General features: G+C 41.4%; 1 protein-coding gene across 3 annotated transcripts in view; it reads left to right on the top strand.

Annotated features, from left to right (window-relative positions):
* PAG1 (phosphoprotein membrane anchor with glycosphingolipid microdomains 1) overlaps positions 1-25,081 on the top strand; it is a 153,401-nt gene that overhangs the window by 63,276 nt on the left and 65,044 nt on the right. The window contains exon 1 of one of the 3 annotated variants that reach the window (XM_055546348.1): positions 13,722-13,836. The exons of the other annotated variants lie outside the window; for them this stretch is intronic. The gene's annotated coding sequence lies outside the window, so the exon portion shown is untranslated. Of the gene's footprint in view, positions 1-13,721; positions 13,837-25,081 lie in introns of those variants that run through there. 3 annotated transcript variants of the gene reach the window in all.

Below are 25,081 nucleotides of genomic sequence, written 5' to 3'. Positions count from 1 at the left end.
ATCCACCTTAAAATCAACCTTTCAGTCATCTGCTCAGTTGTGTCCAACTCTGTGACCCAATGGACTGTAATCTGCCAGGCTCCTTTGTCCATGGAATTTTCCAGGCAAGAATGTTGGAGTGGGTTATCACTTCCTACTCCAGAGGATCTTCCCAACCCAGTGATCAAACCTGAGTCTCCCTTACATCTTCTGCATTGGCAGGTGGATTCTTTACCACTAGTGCCACCTGGGAAGCCCCAAAATCAGTCAGTTTGGTCGTTCAGTCGTGTCCGACTCTTTGCAACCTTATGGCCCAAAATCAACCTTTACCAAACTAAATTCTTTCTGTGTTTATTTCACTCTCTTGATCAGTTCCTCCTCGCTTCCTAAACCAGCTAAAGGCACCACGGGACTTCCCTTCTTTATATTTCTCATGCCTGATCTGTCAAAAAATGTTACAAAAAAAAAGTTACAGATGAGCTTACTTTCAAAACAGAAACAGACTTAGAGACTAGAGAATTTACCAGCGGGAAAAGGGTACAGGGAGAGGGTAGTTAGGAGTTTGAGATTGACATGCACACAGTGCTATATTTAAAATGGGTAACCAAAAATAAATAAATACATAAAATGGGTAATCAACAAGGATCTACTGTATAGCACAGAACTCTGCTTAATATTATATAACAGCCTATATGGGAAAATAATTTGAATAAGAATAGATATATGTATATGTAGAACAGAATCACTTTGCTGTATACCTGAAACTAATACAACGTGTACTCCAAATATAAAGTTACAAATTAAAAACAAAAATGAACGCCGTAAAGACAATAATCTAGGTTTTTAATACTTTCTCATTTTGGTATTCTTAGGTCGCAGGTGCATTCAATCAGAAATTCCTGTTAACAGTCCCCTAGAAATCGTCATAAACTACATTCACTGAGAAATAACTATTAGGATGTCTTCATCAAATAAGCCATGGAGACATTGGTCCATGTCTTAACTTCAGATACTGCCTCACAAGAATTTAGCAGTGCTAGGAAGTCAGAATATTGTAAAATCTGTACATTTATTATTAAAATACACAGAAGAGAGCGTGACTATTTAACTTATTAAGTTGTTATTTTAAAACTATTCATCACTGGCATTTTAAAATTAAATCTCTGTTCTGTATGCCAAGCCTCATTGGCCAGATCATGAGGAGTCAAAACTCCAACATTAGATTATCCTTTTTACTGGTTCATCCAAAGAGTATATTCAGATAACAAATGGATTTCCATCCTTTTTAGTATTACTTGAATATTATTGTAAAGCTCATGATATTATTAACTCTGCATCATCTTTTATGAATTTAAAATTACTATGCTGTAATAACTTATGAAAGAGCATAGAAGAGCCAAGTAAAAATAAATAAACTTTGAAATACAAAAGGATTAGTGGGGATAATAAATATCCACTCATTGTCTTAACATTTTTGATCTTGGCATTTGTTTTATCCAGTAAATATTTTCATAGTACTTTAATTTCAGTTTCTCTGTTTGAAAAATTATGCAGAAACAGCCTTTGTTTTCAGGAACAACAGAGATGTTTATAGCATTTAAGTCAAAAAGCAGAGGTGGTAAATTAATTCAGATTTTCTGAGCAAAGACATTAGCTTTTGTGTAACATAAGGACTTGGACTTGTTTACACAAAATAATCCCAACAATAATAGTTCCCCATGCTCAACAGGGGTCTTAAAAATTAATATTTTTCTTTGGTTGATGATTATGTAATATATTAATAGGTTTCTCTAAATACTCCCTAAAATTTCAATTGTCTGTAGACTTTCAAAGCTGTATTTTGATCAGACATGTAAAGAAATGATGTAGCTCAATTACTGTCAAATTAAGGATGATTTTTACATTATGATTTGGAGAGAAATGCCATCTATGATCAGACTTCAAAATAGCTGAAATACTTAGAGGAAAAAGTAAGTGGTTAAGGACATCAGGCTGAAGTGTGGTCCCAGTGCCCTGGTGGTCGTGTCACCTCTTCTGTGGAGGTGGCTGCTGCTCCCGCTGTTTCCTTGTCACTAGTCCATCTGCTGGTGACTGGTCCTCCCAGCAGACCTCCCACCTAAGCTCAAAGCTGACACATGAAGTCTCACTACAAAGCCTCACGTAAAAATCACTTTCGACTTTTTAGTGAATGGGTATTAGCAGGTTGATAGCCCCTTTCGATGACCTTTTTCTAAGAACAGGCAGTTTGGGGCAGAACAAAGAGAGACTTCTGTTAGAAGCACAGCTGTTATAGAGATTCCATAGCCTTAGATGAGTCCCCTAATTCCTCTCCATGTTTAAACTAGCACTAATAATCCCTACATTATAAAAGATGGGAATGATGCTTGCAAAGCACCTAGCAGGTGGTAGCTGCTTAGGAAACAGTGTGAAGTGCTTGATGATGTTACAATAATAATAATAATCAGCAGTGCATTTGAGGCATTCTGCTTGTTAATTATTCAACATCTCCATTCGGTTTTCTGATGTTGTCCTTGTCACTCACCGGTGCTCCAGTTACAGGAGTGAAAGAAGTTTAATCTCAATAAATAGATGGCTCTTCTCTGATGCTAGGTTTCTATCATATGAGATCATAACTTCATTTCATGGAGAAAAACGTGCAGAAGTCACTGTGCAACCTTTCATCATGGCATGTTTTTTAAAAGAACTAGTTGCCTTAACAATGAGGAAGTGACTCAGGATATAAAAAGTATATAATATTTTGTAATTTTTAAATGACATATTCAGGCTATTTTGAAATGTGAAAGTACATATTTGACCTACTAACAGAAATTGATACATAACAGTATTTCTTTGCTGGCAACTTGGTAAATGTTTCTATAAAATCAAAGATCAAGGAAACTTCAGAATACAATAAATAGGGTTTTAATGTTCCATGATTGCTTTACACAAAGTTGTTTAACATGATAAAAATTGCTATTACCTATTTGTCTTAATAATGTAATAACTTTCATTTACTCATTCTAATGGAACAGTGTATTCGGTATTCCTAATTAATGGCAGGCTAAGATGAACTTTTGGAATATAATTTTTTTTGTAAATTAGGCCTCTTTAGCTATCTCTGTTTTCTTCCCAGGTTGCCAAAATCTTAGGTATGTTCAATAAATCAGAGAAGGTAGGAAGTTTGAACAGGGATTTATATTCTTAGTTAATCCCATACCAATAAAGAAATGCATGAGTCAGTGTATCATTCTATAGAAATTTATGTGGCAGTTTGGGACCTGAGGGTTTAAAAAAGCTTAAGCCTTTTTTTAAAAGGCATCTGACAAGTGATTTATATAAATTAGAGCCTGTATCTCATTTTTCTATTTCTTCTTATCACGTCTAACAGGACTCTAATAAGGTAGAGCTAGTTTTACATGAGAGTAGTGCCTCCAGGCACTGTGGAAGACATGGACTTGGGTGTGTGATACAGTTGACATCACAGTTATCTACCCTAAGGTAGCCAACAGATTGACAGAAATATATGTACATAAGAAATAAAACTACATTGATGAAGACTTGTGTGTGTGTGTGTGTGTATATATATATATATATAGACTTATCTCAAAAAAAGAAAAATAAGAGGTAAATATCAAGTCACAGTCCTTTAGAGACAAAAAGAGTGGAGGAGGGAGACAGAAAACTGAAATGCACTTTTGCAGTCTTCTCTACTTGCTCAATTCCAAAAGATTGATGAGTCTTGGAGGCGTGAAGGGCTGGGTTTGGGTTTCATTTGTAATGAGCACGTGTTCTACCGTGTTCCACTCGCTTATTAGCAAGAGTATGAGGCCGCAGTTGTGAAATCAACTCCCTGACTGACTGAATCTGCACCTAGTAATACACTTCTTCTTTCAGTGCCTTGTTGGGTTTTTTACATCAGGACTGCTGGTTTCTCCCAGTCATATCTGTCTGTCCTGTCTGTCGATCTGTCTTCCTACCTGAAAGGAAACCTGCCTTAAATGTAAATACCTTTACTACTGATGGATTAATTCATGGGCAAAAGTAGAGAAAAGGCCATGTGGGTGCCATGTCTTTTCATTTAGGACTCAATATGGATTGCCTCTCTCATGTTTAATGACATTTTATGACAGCTGCGCTTAAGTAAGGGGCAACCTCATTAAAATCATGGCTTGGGAACTGCACAGTGGTACCAGGAGTGCAGATCCCTGTGATTTGAAATACGTGAACCCCAAAACCGAATTTCAAGAAGGGTCTTCTCCAGCAGTATTCTCAGCACTGTTCCTGAGAATGTTTGCGTCTACGATTGTCTCCTTAGATAAATTCTGACACTTTGGTATATGAATGAGGTAGACAAATTTATGGGATTAAATTCTCATTTCATTTGATAGATTAAATGCTTCTTTGAAAAATGCCAAAGGCTATTTTTAATTTGGAGTCTCAGTTTTCATGGAAACACTATCTAATTGGAGCCTTTAGGAGTAACAATGAAGTATATTCTTAATTTCTAAAGTAAATGATTAAGTGTATTAACTTTAAGGAAGTCTTCCAAAGTTTTGTTTTTACAAGAGAAATATTAACAGATTTATTTTTGTTTTTGTCCATGTATAAAATAAGAATCTTATGTTGACTGTATAATGTGCATGTTGACTTGATGAATGGGGCTGACTGGTCCTGTGTCAAACAGGATGACCCGGGAGAGACTGGGAGGGTAGGCACCGCCTCTGTCCCCAGCTGCAACACAGGATTCGCTGCTTAGTAGGTGTTGAATAACTATTTATCGAATCTCCAAACAACTGATTAACTACTGAGCATGGGCAGTCTGGACTGTAGTGCCAGCCCTGCCAGTGCTCAAGACCTCTCTGAGCCTCAGTTTCCCCATTGGTAAAGTGGGCATGACAATGTTGGCTCTGTTGTTTTAACAGGAGACTGTGATTGTCTAGGAAAAGTGTGTGACATCTTTGAAAACTGGAAAGTGCTTTATATAGGCAATCATTTTGAGAATTATTATCGTGTTGCTAAGTACTGCTTATTAATACCATTAACTAGTTAGTACTAGTGTCCTGTTAGTATTCAATAAATGCATACTTAAAAAAAAAAAAAAGATTGCCTTTAAACTCCTAGGTATAAAATAAATATGATACAAGGATGTAATTTACAACATAGTGAATATAGCCAATATTTTCCCTGGTGGCTCAGACAGTAAAGAATCCACCTGCAATGCGGGAGACCCCGGTTTGATCCCTGCATCAGGAAGATCCCCTGCAGAAGGAAATGGTAACCCACTCCAGTATTTTTGCATGGAGAATTCCATGGACAGAGGAGCCTGGCAGGCTGCAGTCTATGGGATCGCAAAGAGTGAGACATGACTATGCAACTTTCACTTTCACTTTATATAGAGTATAATCTATAAATATATTGAATTACTATTGTATATCTGAAACTAATATAATATTGTTGACTGTACTTCAATTACAAGTAAATAAACAGACTTGGAAACAAAAAAAAATGTACTAAAACTAAAATTGAAGGGAAATTAGTGGTTTAATCACTTTAATTGACCTCTAAAGTTTTTTTGAAACACTGTCTTTATTTTGACATAATTGTAAATCCTTCATGTATTTAATCTACTTTTGTTGTTTCTTTGGGAAGGAAACTCAAAAGCATATACTTGGACATCTGAACTATTATTTCTCAGCAGCATTGCCCATTAATAGGTTTTTAAATACATGAGAAGCTTCTTATGTAAGAGCAAGAAAAAGATAATGGAACCCATAATATGAAGGTTTAAGATGTGGATAACTGGAAACTTGGCTTATGATAGATTGCCACCACTGCTTTGGAAATTAGGTTCAGATATATATCACATAAAATTAACTGTTAGATATGCTGGAAATTTAATGACAGGGTTTTGTTGAAATGAGATCTTGTGGGTTTTGATGAAGAAAATCAATCAGGATATGCCTTATCTTTTATTCTCCCTTCTAGCTGCTCAGTGTGCAATTAAATTGCCTCTGCAGGACCACAGTGTGTCGCATATATTAATTTTATACTCACCCAGCCTATATTAACTTTATGCTAGCACTTGCTGATAAGGGACACCAAAAAGGCATTAATAAACTTATAACTGTGAGCTGAAATCACAAATACCGTAGTCCTGAGTTTTGTTTTTAATCTTCTCTCTATATATCTTTAATTAGATGATGTATTCATGATTGAACATATCCGAGTTTATTTCTGCTGTACATTGGGCATTGTGATGAAGCCCTGGGTAGCAAAGATTTATGACCCCAAATTATGTCCAGGCAGGGAGATGGGACATGATCTCACATCAATTTTGAAAGCCAGCTAATCAATATATATAAACTTACATACACGAATGATTCTGGAGTCTTTGATGAAAACCACAGTCACCCCTGTGACCCTCCCAAGTTCTGGAAAAACAATCAAGAGCGAGGATAAAATAATTGGCAGATAAGGTTCAACTGTCATCATTATTACTGGTATAGGCCAGATGGGAGGGTGGAGTTTATTTATTGTAGTGATGCAGAACCCAAGAGGTGAGCACAAGTCACAGTATCTGTGACAGGCCTGTGGGCGAGAAGGATCAGATTATGGCATGGAGGGTCAGAGGCCAATTCCCAGGGGGCAGCTCCATCCCTAAAGAAGATAGAGAGGAGCTAAAATGGCCACCCGGGCTTCCCAGGTGGCATTATTGGTAAAGAACCCGCCTGCCAGTATAGGAAATGTAAGAGACATGGATTCAAGCCCTGGGTTGGGAAGATCTCCTGGAAGAGGGCATGGCAACTCACTCCAGTATTCTTGCCTGGAGAATCCCATAGACCAAGGAGCCTGGTGGGCTACACTCCATGGGGTCACAAAAGAGTTGGACACGACTTAGTGACTGAACAACAACAAAGCCAGGGTACCTAGTTTATGCTTCCTGGAATCACACACTGATCCACCTCCCTCCCCTTAAATGAAAAAGTCAAAAGAGCCAGAAGTGTTATCTGCTTGACCTGCTTGATCAGGGAAAAAGGGATTTAACCCCAGTATAGGACAGGTAAGAATATTTGATGCCAAATGAACTGGGCAGAAGGTAAGGACAGAGGGAAAAGAGAAAAACCTTACCAAGAAGGATAGTCAGGAGTTAGAGATGAGGGGAGAAGGAGTGGAATATTCCAGACAAGAATAATAGCAGCAAAGACAGGGGAAGGTGAATTTGTTCTGGAAAGGAGCTGGGCTGGCCAGTCAAGTCACAGAGAGGTTTTAGAGTCTCTACCATAGGAACTTGGGAGCTCCCTCCTTAACCAAGGAGCTTTCAGAAGTGGAACACTAGAGTATTTCTTTCTGAATGTATATTAAGAGAGAGCTTTTTTTCTTTTTTCCTTTGTTGCTTCCTAGCACATTGAACTCTGAGAATGTTTTCATGTGTTTGCATGGTTGTCTCTGTAATTTATCCTGGCTAATTACATTTAACTATAGGCTTTTAAGTATATATTGAGCTTAGTGACTAATCATTAGATTTCAATAGCAAAGAGTCTGTAATTTTTGGAGTTACATGACCTATGTAAGGATATGTTGCAGAGAGAAATGATTCCCTCTCTTTCTGTGATAAAAATCTTGTCTGTGGTTACATTAAAAGCTACCTTTAACACATGGTTGTTCAGTCGCCAAGGCCTGTCCAACTCTGCACCCCCATGGACTGCAGCACTCCAGGCTCCTCTGTCCTCCACTATCTCCCAGAGTTTGCTCAAATTCACGTCCATTGAGTCAGTGATGCCATCTAACCATCTTATCCTCTGCCGCCCCATTCTCCTTTTGCCATCAGTCTTTCCCAGCATCGGAGTCAACTATAAATAAACTAGATAACCTTACTATATGGCACAGGAAACTCTACTCAATATTCGGTAGTAATCTATATGGGAAAAGCATCTGAGAAAGGATGAATATATGTGTGACTGAATCACTTTGCTGTGCACCTGAAATTAACACAGTGTGTGCATGCTTAGTTCCTGAGTCATGTCCAGTTCTTTGTGACCCTAAGCACAGTAGCCCATCAGGTTCGTCTGTCCATGGGATTCTCCAGGCAAGAACACTGGAGTGGATGCCATGCCCTCCTCCAGAGGATCTTTCCAACCTAGGGATAGAACCTGCGTCTCTTGCATTGGCAGGCGGGCTCTTTACCACTAGCACCACCTGGAAAGCCCTAAATTAACACAACATTGTAAATCAACTATACTCTAGTTCTGAAGATAGTTTTTAAAACTAAAGTTTGTAGTTTATGTCAGTCTGGGTGGACCTAGTAGAATCCTGCTTACAAAGACATGCTCTAATACATTGAGGAGGCAGCAGCCTGTTGATATTTGAAGACTTTTTCTGTTGTTTATGGATCATAGTAACCATTTCTCCAAAATGAAGTCCTTAGAAATTGGGCTTCAAGGAACAGTAACAATCAATTATGAAATTATTTATTACATAGATTTTGTGGATATTCCATTCATTAAATTGTGTTTGCTCCAAAATGACATTATTAAAAAGGAAAAAACAAAATGTCTTTGGTGCTGTAAGACTCTAAGATGGGTGTATCCTGCACCCCATAAAGCGGTTTTAACTCTTTGCTGAATGCTTTGAGTATGGAATGGTGAGAGGAGAGAAAACCCATGGGATTCTTTCTCTGTTTTGGGGGTGTTTGGAATTTCACTGGGGAGATATGACAAGCAGTTGCATGGCAGGCGATAAGTATTAATACAAAACAGTGTATGAATAAGGACCAGAATATCTGCTGTTTGTCATTCATTGCCTGGTCTCTCAGAAGACTTACTGAATGGTCTGGCAAGTGTTAAAGATGTCATGTTCCTTTGCCTGACACCCTGACAAATGCTACTGTCTTGACTTAGCACAGAGGTCATTGGTTCACCACAAAACTGATATTTCCTCCACTGTCTAAAGCCTGGTAGTTTTTAAGAGTTTGTTTTTTGACTGTCGTTTATCATTTTATCTCACTTCCCTCCTAACTGTTAGGTTTATCCAACTCAGTGTATCTCTAGTGACATAGAAGATTGTATCTCTAGTTGAGATAGAAAGAAGAGAAAATTGGATACTTCATGACAAAAGGAAAGTTTTGAGCTCTAGTTATGCTGCCACGACTAGGCGGTAGAATGGTCTGGGTGAATGAGCCAGACGGGAAATGCCCTGGGGTCCATCACCTTTTCTGTTGGATGCTGTATGCATTCCGGGCTGTGGTTTTGTGTGTGTTTGTTTTTTTCACTAGTGCAGAAGGTATATTTTATTTTATCTCTGTGGCTGTTTGGCTTCTGAGGAGTTGACTTGTTTTAACAGCAATTCTTGTGCACTAGATTGGATTAAATGAACTCTGCCTTTAAAAAAAAAAAAAAAACAGCTTTATCAGACTGTAATTCTCATATCATGCAACTCACTCATTTAAAGTGTACATATAGTTCAGTGGCTTCCCCAGTGGCTCAAGCAGTAAGGAATCTGCCTGCAATGCAGGAGACACAGGAGATGTGGGTTCAGTCCATGGGTCAGGAGGAGTCCCTGAAGAAGGAAATGGCAACCCACTCCAGTGTTCTTGCCTGGAAAATCCTACAAACAGAGAAGCCTGGCAAGCTACAGTCCATAGAGTGACAGAATCAGATACAATGGAGTGTGCATGCAATTCACCTAATTAATTAATAAATCAGTGGTTTTCAGTATATTCACAGAGTTTTGCAACCCTCATCATGATCCATTTTAGAACATTCTTACAACTCTAAAGGGAAGTCCCTCACCCCTTAGCTGTCACCACCCACTTGGATTTCCCCATCTTCTGCTCTGTTCCCAGCCCTAGGCAACCACAGGTCAACTTTATGCCTCTAATAAACCATTCTAATGAAGAAAGCAGTCAGAGGACATCAGCTGATGGACTTATTTTTGATGATTGGAACTGCCACTTTATAATACCCGAAGGAATAGTGTGATGTTCCTAAGTGTGACTGGTTAGAAGAATGAGTCTCATCAAAAATAATAATAAGCTGAAAGTAGCCACAAATTCAGTGTGTAGAAAAGTACTTTTCAGCCAGTGTCACCTGTGTGCATCAATCATTTGTCATCATCCCAGACCTACTTTACTCCACCTCTGTGCATGAGAGACATGTAACAGAATAAAGTCAATAGGTACACACTACTATATATAAAATGCATCATTAACAAGGACCTACTGGATAGCACATACTAGAAAGCGCACTAAAAAGCAGAGCCATCACTTTGCCAACAAAGGTCCATATAGTCAGTTACGATGTTTCCAGTAGTCATGGACAGATGTGAGACTTGGACCTTAAAGAAGACTGAGCAACAAAGAATTGATGCTTTTGAACTGAGGTGCTGGAGAAGACTCTTGAGAGTCCCATTGATGAAACCAGTCAATCCTAAATGAAATGAACCCTGAATATTCATTGGAAGGGCTGATGCTGAAACTGAAGCTCTAATACTTTGGCCATGTGATGCAAAGAGCTGACTCATTGGAAAAGACCCTGATCCTAGGAAAGATTGAGGGCAGGAGGAGAAGGGAGCGACAGAGGATGAGATGTTTGGATGGCATCACTGATCACTGACTCAATAGACATGTGTTTGAGCAAACTCTGGGAGATAGTGAAGGATGGAAAGTCTGGCATGCTGCAGTCCGTGGGGCACAAAGGGTTGGACACGACTTAGTGACTGAACAACAGCTATATAGCACAGGGAACTCTACTCAGTACTCTAGCTACATGGGAAAAGAATCTGAAAAATAATAGCTATATGTATAACTGATTCACCTGAAACTAACACAACATTGTAAATCAGCTATACTCCAATGTAAAATAGAAACTAAAAAAAATTAAGTTGCATACAACTTTTATATTTTCATAGCATTGTTCACTGAGCCAAATCCCATTTCAGCATGTTATATGCAGGAATTTTTGCTAGAATACATTGAACGGCTCTTCCCTCAAGGAACTCAACAGCATAGAAGAGGAGGATGGATATGTATAAACAAGCAAGTGCAAAATAATGTCAGAATACTCTAGAGCCAGCACAGAGGGGACTCAGGAGAACAGGTATCTGGGGACTCTGGTGGAGAAGGGAAATGTCAGAAACAGCTCGTAACAGAGGTGACCTGGAAATTAGCTAAGGCACATTAGTAATTCTTGCAGAGTGGAGAAGGGAATTTAGGTAGAGGGAGCAGGGTGTTCAAAAGCGTGGGTCTGGGAAGCATCCTAGAACTCTGGGACATGAGCAGATAAGGAAGTAGGGCATTGGTAGGAATGGCAGTGAGTGGGTTGCTGAGGGCGCTGAGCCACTGCGGGAATGATACTGTGTGAGTTGCCTAAGAGATTGGACTTTACTCTCTGAGTTAGTTTCCTGTGGCTGCTATAACATAGGTACTGCACACTGGGTGACTTAGAACAACTGAGATTCATTTTCTCTCAGTTCTGGAGGCTGGAATTCCAAATCACAGTGTCTGCAGGGCCATGTTGTTGTTTAGTCGCTCAGTCATGTCTGACTCTTTTGTGACCCCATGGACTGTAGCCTCTCAGGCTCTTCTGTCCATGGGATTTCCCAGGCAAGAATACTGGAGTGGGTTGCCATTTCCTCTTACAGGGAATCTTCCCCACCCAGGGATCAAACTTTCGTCTCCTGCATCGTAGGGAAGATTCTTTACCCGTGAGCCACCAGGGCAACTCTCCAGGACCATACTTCCTCCAAAACCCATGGGGTCAGATCGTTCCTCGCCTCTTTCAGCCTCTGGTAGCCCCAAAAGTTCCTTGACTTGGGGCAACATAATTCCAACTTCTGCCTCCATCTTTGCTTGGTGTTCTCTGTGTTTCTTGCCTTCGTCTTCCTTCCATGCATGTCTATCTCTCTGTCCAACTTCCCCCTTTTTATAAGGACACGGGTACTATTGGCTTCCCTGGTGGCTCAGACGGTAACGAATCTGCCTGCAAAGTGGGAGACTAGGGTTTGATCCCTGGGTCAGGAAGATCCCCTAGAGAAGGAAATGGCAACCCACTCTGGTACTCTTGCCTGGAGAATTCCACAGACAGAGGAGCCTGGCGGGCTACAGTCCACAGGATCACTAAGAGTTGGACACAACTGAGCAACTAATGCACACAGGCCTATGGGATTAAGGTCTACCCTCATGGCTTCATCTTAAGTAAATACCTCTGTAACAATCCTCTTTCCACATGTGGTCACATTCTGAGATACTGAGGGCCAGGATTTCAACATATATTTTTAGGGGGCAAAATCCAACCCGTAATACCCACTAAGCATCAGGGTGTTATTGACCACGTTTAAGAAGGAGAGTCAGGTGATTATTTTTGCATTTCAGAGGGTAACTTGGACAGCTGTGAAGGAGGAATACACAAGGGGCAAGAGGTCTTATGGCACTTCATAGCTGACCAAGTCTGTGGGGTGCTGCTTTATCCTTCATGCACCAAATTTTAAAAAAGAAGAAATGAAGAAAATCACAAATCCACAGCAGCACTGAAAAACCTGAAAGAAACACCATCCACAGACAAGGATATCCAAGAATCCCGGAAGTTGTTAAGAGAAAGTAATATGATTGGTGGTGAAGCCCAACAGAACTGAGAAGTACACTCTCTTTTACAGTTAAATAGACTGTATATTAATGCAACTTTAGTTTTAGGTCAAGGAGGAGAGAGAGAATTGAACAAGAAGTGCACACGCTCTATGACCATCAGTTCCATGCCTAGGAGTCAGTCCCATCCATGTGCTCCGACTCTTACACCTCTGAGATGTGTCTCCAAGAGTCATTTTTGTAACATTGTTTCTAACTTAGGAAAACCAGAAATAACCTAAATATCCATTGGCCTGGAAATGTCTAAATATAGTATATCTGTAATACCATTGAATGCTCTGTAGTTCAAAGAAATGAGATAACTCTGTTTACTAACACAGAAAGTTCTCTAAGGTATAATAAATGAACATGAAGAAACAGTTGAACAATGTATTGTGTAGAAAACCATAGCAAATATGTAACAAAGAAAAATACCTTTAGATTTTTTATATCTTTTAAAGCCTTTTTAAAGTGTTTTTCCCTCAACTCTAACAAAAATGTAAGGAGGTTGAAGTCATGGGTGAATTCAGTCAGCAGTTGAAAGTGATGAACAGCAGGCTTTAAGGAAAGTGGAAGACAGGAGACAGAATGGAAGGGATGAGGTGGGGGCCAAGAATGCAAAACACTCAGAAGTAAAAGGACATTTTAAAGAGGGGACTGTTTTTTTGTTTGTTTTTTTTAGAAAAATACGCACACAAAAAAAGACAGAAGTTGTGTATCTTACTGTAAAAGAGATCTAGGGTTTTGGTTGAGAGACGGAAGGATTCATGCATCTTGAACTACAATCGGCAAAGCCATTTGGCATAAAAATGGAGAAACAGCATCGTGAGAGGCGAGTCCGTGTCATCAGCAGAGTAGAACTGCTTCTGCTGAAGACTGGGAAAGGCCATGCTTAGGGAGCCACAGATAGCGCATAAAGTAACAAACACCATCAGGGATGGCTACATATCTGGGGAACTGGAATGAAAGCTCTTCCTCACTTTGGTAACTCATTTGTTCTCTCCTTTTTCCTTCCTTTCTCTCTTCCCTCCCTTGCCCCTTCTTCCTCTTTTACACACGCACACCCACACATGCATCCCCTGATACACATCTGCCAGCCTGTGAACCAAAAAGAACAAGAACTCATAGAAGACAGTGATGTCCAGAGAGATAAGCACCTCCAACTAATCACAAGAGCTTTTCTGCCAAAAACATCATGTGAAAATTTTGTGGCCTGCTTTATCCTCAAAACTGTGAATCAGGTAACACCAGCATTGCAGATAGCTTGAAAAACAAAGCGACGACGTCGGCTTTTAATTTGCCTAGTGGTTAATGTTTATGAACAGCACGATGCTTTCGTAGATAGGCATTATTTCATTTGAGCCTCACATCAATCCTTTCAGGAGCTTCTGTCTCTTTTGGGAGCAGGACTCTGAGTGCCAGAAATGGGCAAGAGAAGAAAAGGCAGGTCTCATACCTCAGTTCCTCAGCTGCTGTTATTTTGCCCAGCCCCTGATGCTTGCTTGGCCTTAGCAGAGTGTCCTTGGTACCACACTGATTTGTCTCTCAAGCTAAACCTTTCAGACGTTAACAAACTTGTTTCATCAGCTGTCCTAACTAATTTTAAAGGATCACAGAAGTCAGCAAACTGGATTTATCCATGTTATTTATTTATAAAATGGAGTGGTCCTTTGAGCAATGACAAAAAGCTGGGTAAATAAAGGGGATGCTGCTGCTGCTAAGTCACGTCAGTCGTATCCGACTCTGTGGGACCCCATAGCCAGCAGCCCACCAGGCTCCCCCGTCCCTGGGATTCTCCAGGCAAGAACACTGGAGTGGGTTGCCATTTCCTTTTCCAGTGCATGAAAGTGAAAAGTGAAAGTGAAGTCGCTCAGTTGTGTCCGACCTTCAGCAACCCCATGGACTGCAGCCTACCAGGCTCCTCCGTCCATGGGATTTTCCAGGCAAGAGTACTGGAGTGGGGTGCCATTGCCTTCTCCAAATAAAGGGGATAGGTTGTGCTATTTCAGGGGGTCACCAACAGTAGCTTACAAAATAAAAATGCAGTATTTCAGAAATAATATTATTTTATCATCTGTGATACTAATGTATTTGGAATGCTAAAGGTATGAAATACTATCATTAGCTGTGAGTAATGAAAGAAGGGGCCTCCCCGGTGGCTCAGCTTTAAAGAGTCTGTCTGCAATGCTGGAGATGCAGACTCGATCCCTGAGTAGGGAAAATACCCTGGAGGAGGGCCATGGCAACCCTCTCCAGTATTCTTGCCTGGAAAATCCCATGGACAAAGGAGCCTGGTGGGCTACAGCCCATAGAGTCACAGAGTCGTACACCACTGAAGTGACTGAGCACACACACAACGCAACGGAGGAAGGGCTGTAGAAATGGGCTTCGAATCCCAGGCAGCCTCTGAGGTATCACCCTGATACCAGGGCTACAAATATTGGCTATAGTTGTTCACAGGAAGAAATAGCTGTTATTATTTCACTAATTCATTGCATGCAAACCCTCGCTTCTCCATTTTGGGGGAAAAAGCCAAGAAATTATCACTAAACACAGTACCTGAGAGAAGTAGGAGGACAATAAGGAAGTTGTTCAGTGATATATGTTCCCTTTTTACAAGTTTCCAGACACTACATGACAAAACTGTTACCTTCTCCCCAAAGTCATCACAGAGCTATGAAGTGTACGCGCGGGAGTGGGGATGTAAATTAGTGCCTAAGGTAAACTCAGAGCCATAAAGCTGCCCTGAGAGTCCCCTGTCTCTTCAAGGACCACACTCTTGGGCCGTGCCCTGTTCCAGCAACACAGGGGCCTGGTGAACAGGAGAGCGAGCCTCTGGTTGCTCATCCTGCGAGATCTGAGGTTAGTGTGTGTACAACACACCGTTCGTCTTTTCCCCTTTATGTGGGTCTGTATAGATTTTCTTACCTCTACTACTACTTAACCACAGGATAGTTACCATGGCAACACCTGTTGATGGCAGATGAAAAAGAAAAGAATGTAATTCTGCAGTGAGGAGGCTGCTACTGTATGTCTTTCCCTCTCTCACAGTTGTATTCGGGGGAGGTCTTTGTTTCTTCTTCTTTCCAGGCTTGTGAGTGACCCGTTTTCTCCATTTGAACAGATTGATATGGAAACTGCTCTCGGCTGTTTCACATGGGAAGATGCAGCCGTGTTAGCTCCTAGAGCGTTTGTTGTCTAATGATTTCTACTAACTGTGATAGAAATCTTATCTTTGTTGGCAACTAAGGGAGTTCAAAATCTTTTACTTTTTCTAAATCTTTAAAGCTTATTTTTCCTTTCTCTTTTTTTATGTTTTTTTGTTTTTGTTTATTAGTGTATAATTATAAAAGCTAATTTTATAATTAGTTTCTGCTGTACAACGATCTGAGTCAGCTATATGTTTACATATCCCCTCCCTCTTGGACCTCTCTCCCACCCCCACTCCTACCCCTCTTACCCCTCTTACCCCTCTAGGTCATCACAGAGCCCTGAGCTGAGCTCCCAGTGCTACACTGCAGGTTCCCACTAGCTATCTGTTTTACGCCTAGTAGTGACGTGAGTCTGAGTGAACTCCAGGAGTTGGTGATGGACAGGGAGGCCTGGCGTGCTGCAATTCATGCGGTCGCAAAGAGTCGGACACAACTGAGCAACTGAACTGAACTGAACTGAAGTATATTTATGTCAAACCTAATCTCCTTTTTTATTTCCTTCTTCTCTTTCCCCTTCCTGCCTTATTTAACCAAGTAGATGGACTTACATTCCTTCTTTGACCAGACACCCAAACAGAGGGCCACAGTAAGTAAAGCCCAGATTTCACATCTTACTTAAAATGCCATTAGCCTAGAGATCAAAACAGAGAAGAAAATAAAACCTGGGTTATATATAATGCCAATTAGGTCTATGATCAGATTAAAGGAAATATATTCTAGATAGTAAATAAATTGAAGAGACTTTAAAGAAAAGAAAAATAGGTGGCACTAGTTGTAAAGAACCTGCCTGCCAGTGCAGGAGATATAAGAGACGTGGGTTCAATCCCTGGGTTGGAAAGATCCCCTGGAGAAGGAAATGGCAACCCACTCCAGTATTCTTGCCAAGATAATCGCGTGGACAGAGGAGCCTGGCGGGCTACAGTCCATATGGTTTCAAAGAGTCAGACATGACTGAAGGGACTTGGCACTCTCACCTTAAACAATAACAGTGTACTGAAGAGCAGTCATGTATGATCAGTTGCTAGTATCTTCACACAGAAACTTACCTATATCATCAGTAGTCCATATTTAAATGGGCATTTTGGTATGCCTCCTCTGAATGCATCATTGCAGGAGAATCTTTGAATGCAATGTAAAAAACATAAAAGGCACCAACTCTGGAGCCAGGTTTATATGATGAGGGAAACATGTACAGGTAGCTTCTGTGGAACATGGTGAGGCCAGAGCTACAGATCTGGAGGTAATGAAAAGTGGTTCTGGTTCAGCCTCTGCCTTAACCAGCTGTGTGATCACAGCTGGGCATCAGCTTCCTTGTGGCTAAAATTAGTTGAGCTGAAATATTGCAGAGTTTCTTTTCACTCTAAAACTACATTAATCTAACTCTGAAATATGCACAAGTGCTAAACAATAAAGCAGGGCAGACTTAAGGACGAATTCAAGGAAAAACATGAATGACCCAAGAGGCAAAGAAAATAAACGGAGCTATGACATCAATCTAAAGAGATGTCCCAATAAAGCAAAAGGAAAAAAAAAATCCCTAGGAATTTTGTTAAGTGAGATTCTTAGAAAATTCTCTCAGAACTTTCCTCAAGATTAAAGAAATGATTGAAAGTTTCCTCTAATTCTGCTTCATGATGTTTGAGTAATCAGTCCTTCAGTCTATTATTGACAACAATGTCTAAAAATACAAATTCCTTCTTTGAAGCTGTATCATGAATTACGTGATCCTGCTTTTGTGAGTGCAGTGTCCACTTGAATCATATTCTTAGGGAATCGTCTCAGAACTTTCCTCAAGATTAAAGAAATGACTGAAACTTTTCTCTAACTCTGCTTCATGATGTTTGAGTAGTCAGTCTCTCAATCTATTTTTGACAACACTGTCTAAAAAATACAAATTCCTCCTTTGAGGGTGTATCATGAATTATGTGAACCTGCTTGTTATTTCAATGTTCACCTGAATTCATATAATGAAGAAATGGGCTTCCCTGGTGGCTCAGATGGTAAAGAATCTGCCCACAAGGTAGGATACCCTGGGTTCGATCCCTGGGTGGGGAAGATCCCCTGAAGAAGGGAATGGCAATCCACTCCAGTATTCTTGCCTGGGGAATTCTGTGGACAGAGGAGCCTGGCAAGCTATAGTCCATGGGGTTGCAAAAAGTCAAACTCAACTGAGTGACTAACACACATACACAGTGAAGAAATAACTCCAGTGTAGCTGCTGGGTTGCTGTGTAAACTTCTTGATATGAGAAGCCAAAGTGATAAATTCTGCCTTGCTAACACCCTAGTCCTATTTATTATTTTTTTCAAATTTCTTATTGGAGTATAGTTGCTTTACAGTGTTATGTTAGTTTCAGGTATATAGCAAAGTGATTCATATGTGCAGATATATGTGTGTGTGCGTGCGCATGCTAAGTTGCTTCAGTCATGTCTGACTCTTTGTGACCCCATAGACTCTAGCCTGCCAAGCTGCTCTGTCCATGGGATTCTCCAGGCAAGAATACTGGAGTGGGTTGCCATTTCCTTCTCCAGGGGATCTTCCCGGCTCAGGGATCGAACCCGTGTCTCATGTCTTCTGCATTGGCAGATAGGCTCTTTGCCACTAGTACCACCTGAGAAGTCCATATATATATAGAAACTTGGAAAACATTTTTTCATGTACTAGTTCTATTAATTTCCTAGAATCACCATAATAAAGTACCACAGACTGCATAGCTCCATGCTCATGTGCTCAATTGCTCAATCATGTCTGACTCTTTTCGACCCTGTGGGCTGTAGCCCACAATGCTCCTCTGTCCATGGAATTTTCCAGGTAAGAATATTGGAGCTGGTTGCCATTCCCTTCTCCAGGGGATCTTCCTAACCAGATGGAACCTGATTCTCCTGCATCTCCTGCATTGTCAGGTGGATTCTTTACCACTGAGCCACCTGGGAAGCCTGGGTAGCTTAAACATCAGAAATGCATTCTAGATCTAGAAATGTATCCTAGATCAGGGTGTCAGCAGGGCCATTTCCCTCCTGAAGGTACTAGAACAGGACCTGTTGCAGACCTCTCTCCAGCTCTTGGTATATCCTTGGATGGTGGCAACCTACCTCCAGGCTTCCCAGGGTGTTTTTCCTCTGTGCATCTCTCAAATTTCCCCTTTATAAGGACCAAGTCACACCCCTGCACACCCCTTTGAAACTCAGAGACTTTACAGACAACAATTTTTCAATAATGGGGTAAATAGCCAGAGCTCAAGTGTGACCTGTGCTCTGACCCCACAGAGCTGTTGCTTCAGGTCAACACAGACCTCACAGCCAGCTCTTCAGAACCTTAAGAAGAAAGAGAAGGGCCCTTTCTGTCTTGAATTACCCTGAGGCCAGGACTCCTAGCAGTAGGTATTTTTCTGTGAATTTTTGAACCTTGAATGTACACACAGGCAAACCTCAGGTCTCTTTCCTCAGCTTCCTACGCAAGAAAAAGTCTTCTTACATTCCTGCCCCCCGCCCACCTCACTCCTGCCCACCACCAAATACGTATACACCCATTTGCACAACTTCTTCCAGAAAAGATCGGTGATCAGCAACCCTCCACCTTCGCCACCCCTTGAGTGGTCCCAGGATGAGATAAAACAGTGGTTATTCCTCATCAGGACATGTTCAGAGGCTGATCTTGGGCTCTGGGATAAACAACAGCAGTGGGCCTGCTGGCTACCCAGTTAAGTATCCATCATTAGGCAGAACCTAGCCAAAGCTATAGGCTAAATATATAGCAGCCTAAGACTCAGTCCAAAAGACAGCTTCCCAGATACACAGAGTGGGAGGGAATGGAGTAATATTTACTTTTTTCTTTTTTTAGCAAAGAAATACCATTGAAAGGTAAAGAAGGAAATGAATGAATGAATGACCTTTTTGGTTGCCTGGGTTATTATTCCCTGTTTATTTACATGGGCTAGGATGTCTTTAAATATTTTTTTAACTTCCCATTCATAAACTAACCTTTAGAGGAGTCAGTTTATTTTCTGTTTGCTGAAGCAAGATTTAAGTTCCGAAACTAAGCTTTTTAATGTTAGCATTTATGCTACCTTGCTTTTTGTTCAGATATTTGAAAGGCATGCAGCTTTCCTTAAATACATTAAATTTGCATAACAAAGTATTCTGATTTTTGCCACCAAGAAAGGATTTTTTTCACTGTTGAGTGCTTTGGTCATTTTTATTTTTTCTCTGTTAATATTGAAACTGCAAGAAATTCACGCCCAAGCCTTGCTCACTTGGGATGCAGGCTTACAGATAAGGCTTATAGTAAAAGGTGTCATTTTAAGCCTCTTTCCAAGTGACAATACTGACAAAAAAGAAGTTTTTGTTAATAATAATGCCATTTATTAATGTCTAATAAAATGTCATTTATTAATGACTCAGTATATGTATTATTACTGTATCTATGCTTCCCTGGGTTCCTTATATTGTAGATAGTATAAGGATCTGTGTTGAAGGATTTTCATCTTCCGTTCCCTTGAATATAGTCTTCTTGGAAAGGGGATTATTTTCATTAAACCACCCACACCAGTGAAGGGGATTTTCAGAAGGAATTATTTTCCCAGTGTCATAATCTTTTTGATGCCTAAAAAAAAATCCTTTTTTTTTTTTTCCCTTCATCTTACCTGCAGAGTGGTCTCTCTTTGACATCTCTGTGAACCACTCTTTCTTGCCTTTTCCATTTTTTTTGTTCTCAGTAAGGAAAACAAAATCCCAGAAAACACTCTTTTCTTAATGGACTGTTGCTTTGCATACACTAGGGATTTCAGCTGTTAGATTGTGTGAAAATGAAGCAAGAGACATCAGATGGTGTGACGACTAGAAGTGCTAACATGGTAAATACCAGGAAGGCTGGAAGTGTGAGCTAAAGCAGTCTGAGGTGAGGGGGGCGGGGTGGAAAAGATGAGACAGCTGGGAGAACCAGCAAGAAAAATGGCCAGAAAACGTGAGGGAGCTTAACAAGAGAAGTGCAGCCCAAGGAAAATAAGAATGCAGGGGAAGGAAGCATCATAAGTTATGTTTTTCCAATATTCACAGTTTCTGTTATTTGAACCTAGGGCTTCCCCGATGGCTCAGCGGTAAAGAGCCTGCCTGCAAAGCAGGAGACACAGGTTGGATCCCTGGGTCAGGAAGATCCCCTGGAGAAGGGAATGGCAACCCACTCCAGTATTCTTGCCTGGGAAACCCCATGGGCAAAGGAGCCTGGCAGGCTAGAGTCCATGGGGTTGCGAAGAATCAGATACAACTTAGCAGCTAAACAACAACAGCAATTTGAACCTAATCCTGTTCTAGGAAACATGAGGACTCATTTGGGTAAAACACTAGAAATATGCACGGCCCAAAACTGGGTGAGATGCCTAATATAATAACAAATGAAGGAAACAGAATTGGAAAACATCTTGACATTGAACACAGTGACCCAAATCTAAGGCAGATATAGCACAGGGATGTCAATAGCACCTCACTACCACTGCCACCAATTAACTTGCAAAAAGGCAGTAAAGAGAGATCTTTAGTCCCCTGGGGCGGGGGAGATACATGAAGAGGACCAAGTTGGGAGGACACAGAGAAGGTAGGAAGGAGACATGCTGGGGGCTGAGTCTTTCAGTTTTTGACATTCTCTTATTTGAAGGCAATTCTCCAGATGAATTAGCACTGCACCCGTGAAGAGGAGCACAGGACTCTTACATGTGTCAGTCCAGATACTACACTTTTATTTAGAAAACCTAATCTGTCAAAGCTATGGTTTTTCTAGTAGTCTTGTACAGATGTGAAAGTTGGACCATAAAAGAGGCTGAGTGCCAAAGAATTGATGCTTTTAAATTGTTCTCCCTATAGCAGGAAATACTTAAGATGTTTAAGCCTACCCACAGTGTGTAAGGCTTCCACCCATCATGTTCTAAGTCTTGCCCACAGTCGTCTTGCTCAGTGCTGACTGAATGTTGGTTGAATTTTGATCTCCCCTGCTGAGAATGGTACTGCCTCAATGCTGACCACTGGGATGACTACCTCTACATTCCAAGTAGCCTTCCTTACCATCCAGATGTAAGATCCGGTATCCCAGGCATGACTCCAGTTTCCCAGGAGACTCACTGCTGGATCTTCTAAGTTTAACTCTTTCTCTTCCCATCTGTCTCAGTGTCTGGAACTCATAATCTACTTTGGATACCATGATCTATCATGATCTTGCCAAGAATTGTGCCTCTTACCCTGCCTCCTTGCCCAGTGGCAAGATTCTGTAGCCACGACTGGACCTCAAGGACGGTAGCAGGCACCTTCCTGATTCCCCGGCTTGTTGCTCCTTACTGAGAGCTCTGCCCTCCCTGTGATAGCTGGGTCCTGAGAATTCCCCTCCCACCGTCCCTGAAACCCAGATGAGGATGATTTCCTAAATCAGATCGAGGTTACCTTGTCCATCAGATGTTGTGTTTGTTTCCTGAGTTGCGTTTTGCAGCTGGATTGGGCTCTCTGCCTACTCTGCTCTCGTGAGCAGGCCTGGCCAGGGCTCAGCTCCTTTCTCTTTGCAGCCTTTGTTCTCTTTGGGTCATGCTAATGGGTGAAAGGGTTCGTCACTCAGTCAGGTCAGACTTTTTGCGATCCCATGGACTGTAACCAGCCAGGTTCCTGTGTCCATGGGATTCTCTGGGCAAGAGTACTAGAGTGGGTTGCCATGCCCTCCTCCAGGGGATCTTCCCTACCCAGGGATCGAATCCAGGTTCCCTGTATTGTCGGCAGATTCTTTACTGTCTGAGCCACCAAGGGAGTGAGTCATGCGAAAAATGAAAGTGTTAGTCACTCAGTCATGTCCGACCCTTTGTGACCCTATGGACTGTAACCCACCAGGCTCCTCTCTCCATGGAATTCTCTAGGCAAGCATCCTGGAGTGGGTAGCCATTCCCTTTTCCAGGGAGCGAACCAGGGGAGTGAGTCACGCTAGATGATACTCAAAACTACACTCTTTGAAATAGAGAAGGGGACACTCAAAGGCAGGAGAACAGGGATTTCTTTAAATATGTGTCTTTAAGTATTTTAGATGTTGCCCTGTAGAACAGTACTGGACTTGTCCTGCATAACCCTAGAAATTAGAACCAGGACTCAAACTAGTCTACAGCCACAAGCCTTCCTTACCCCTAGCTCAAACCTAACAGTGCTTCCCAGATACAGAAAGGGATTCCTTCTCAAAGCCTTTCTTTTGATTTATTTATTTTTTGGCTATGCTGTGTCTTCATTGCTGTGTGGGATTTTCTCTAGTTGCAGCAAGTGGGGGCTACTCTTCATTGCAGTGTGAGGGCTTCTTTTGTTAAGGAGCACGGGCTCTAGACTGTGTGGGCTCAATGGTTGAGGTGCAAGGGCTTAATCGCTCCAGGGCATGTGGGATCTTCCCAGACTAGGGATCAAACCCATGTCTCCTGCATTAGCAGATGGATGATTCACTACTGAGCCACCAGGGAAGCCCCTAGACACCTTTCATTATGGGAGGGAATCTATGATAAGCTGGAATAGCATGTTGAGGTTTTGTTTATTGGTTTATTTCCATTTTGCTGCTGTTGTTTAATCACTAAGTCATGTCCAACTCTTTGGGACCCCACGGACTGTAGCCCGCCAGACTCCTTTGTCTATGGGATTTCCTAGGTAAGAATACTAGAGTGCATTGCCATTTCCTTCACCAGGGGATCTTACTGACCCAGGGATCAAATCCACATCTCCTTAATTGGCAGGCAGATTCTTTACCATTGAGATACCAGGGACGCCCTTATTTCCACTAGAACATGGATAGGCTAGTGTTTACTTAGCTGGCATTTGCACATGAGCTATTTTGCCATGGTAATACGTCCATCGTGAGAGACCTACAGTCCTACTCCTTTTTCTGTCTTCAGGGACTGCAAGTGAGAGCAGCTTCATTACTGTAATATCCTGGAGTCTGCTCTGATTTTTAAAAACCCACTCAAACAGTGAATAAATATTGAGTGATTATTGTATCTTAGGCACCGTGATTCATTGCTTAGAGCATTTAACTTCTGTTTTTAGCCGAGTATATTTTGACATTGCACTCACGAGCTAGAAGTTACAGACATTGGAGAAAGGGTTCAAGTATCAATTGAGGTTGGATTTATAGGTCACCTTTAAATTTCTTTTAAATTTGAGAATTATTCATTAAACTCCTTGAGTAAACGTCTCCTTATAAAGGAGCTCCTTGAATCTAGTCTCATATTGACTAGAGGTCTGGCCTGTCAAGCTTGAATTTGGAGTTGAGTTGCTCAGATCTGTACTACCAGATCCCAGTATTTATCTACCCAGATCGCAAGGTTTGCTAACGGTATCATCACTGCTGCCCTAGGAGGGGCTGTAGGGCATAGTTTTCAAGAAGTGTTCCTCTCCCTAAACCTCCTTTCAGCAATGGCAGCTGGGCCAGGCCATCTCTCAAGTGTTTAACCAATCTCTTGGGGGTCGCAGTGGCCCAGAATCCAAATTCTATTTTAGCTCCTCTAAGAGGCTTTAGCTAGAATGAGCCTTCAGGTTAGTCACAAAAATTCAAGTCAGTCCTAATGAGGTGGGTGAACCTGGAGCCTATTATACAGAGTGAACTAAGTCAGAGAGAGAAAGACAAATATTGTGTTTTAACGCATGCATATCTAATCTAGAAAGATGGTGCTGATGAACCTATTTTCAGGGCAGCAATGGAGATGCAGACCTAGAGTACAGACTTGTGGACACAGTGGGGAAAAGAGAGGGTGGGTCGAGCTGAGAAAAGAGTGTGGAAATGTATACATTTTGCCATATGTAAAATAGATAGCAAGTGGGAATTTGCCCTGTGACACAGGGAGCTCAACCCACTGCTCTGTGACACCTAGAGGGGTGCGATGGGGTGAGGGATGAGAGGGGTTCAGGAGGGAGGGGACATATGTATACCTGTGGCTGATTCATGTTGATGTATGGTAGAGGCCAACACAATATTGTAAAGCAATTATCCTCCAATTAAAAAAACAAAAGGAAAAAAAAACCCAACATGAATTCCCAGAGTCCATTTGTTGGAGCCTCTTATGAATGACCTCATCCATGTTAAGACCCTGGTTAGAGTCCCCATGAGAGCTATCTGTCAGAGAAGCTGGTGGAGAAGAAGTGCTGAGCTTGGCTTCTGCTGATTTAGTGTGTGCGGTGGTGGGGCGGGGTGGGGGGCAGTCATAGTTGAGTAGATACCTGGTTTCAGAAACCCTGAAATTCCATTTAGCAGAAAAAAGAAGTCAGCGTGGAAAAGA

Source organism: Bubalus kerabau, chromosome 14 (assembly GCF_029407905.1).
Source record: "Bubalus kerabau isolate K-KA32 ecotype Philippines breed swamp buffalo chromosome 14, PCC_UOA_SB_1v2, whole genome shotgun sequence".
Lineage (NCBI taxonomy): Eukaryota > Metazoa > Chordata > Mammalia > Artiodactyla > Bovidae > Bubalus > Bubalus kerabau.
The sequence above is the reverse complement of the archived record's forward strand: the minus strand, read 5'-3'. Positions and strand labels throughout refer to the sequence as shown.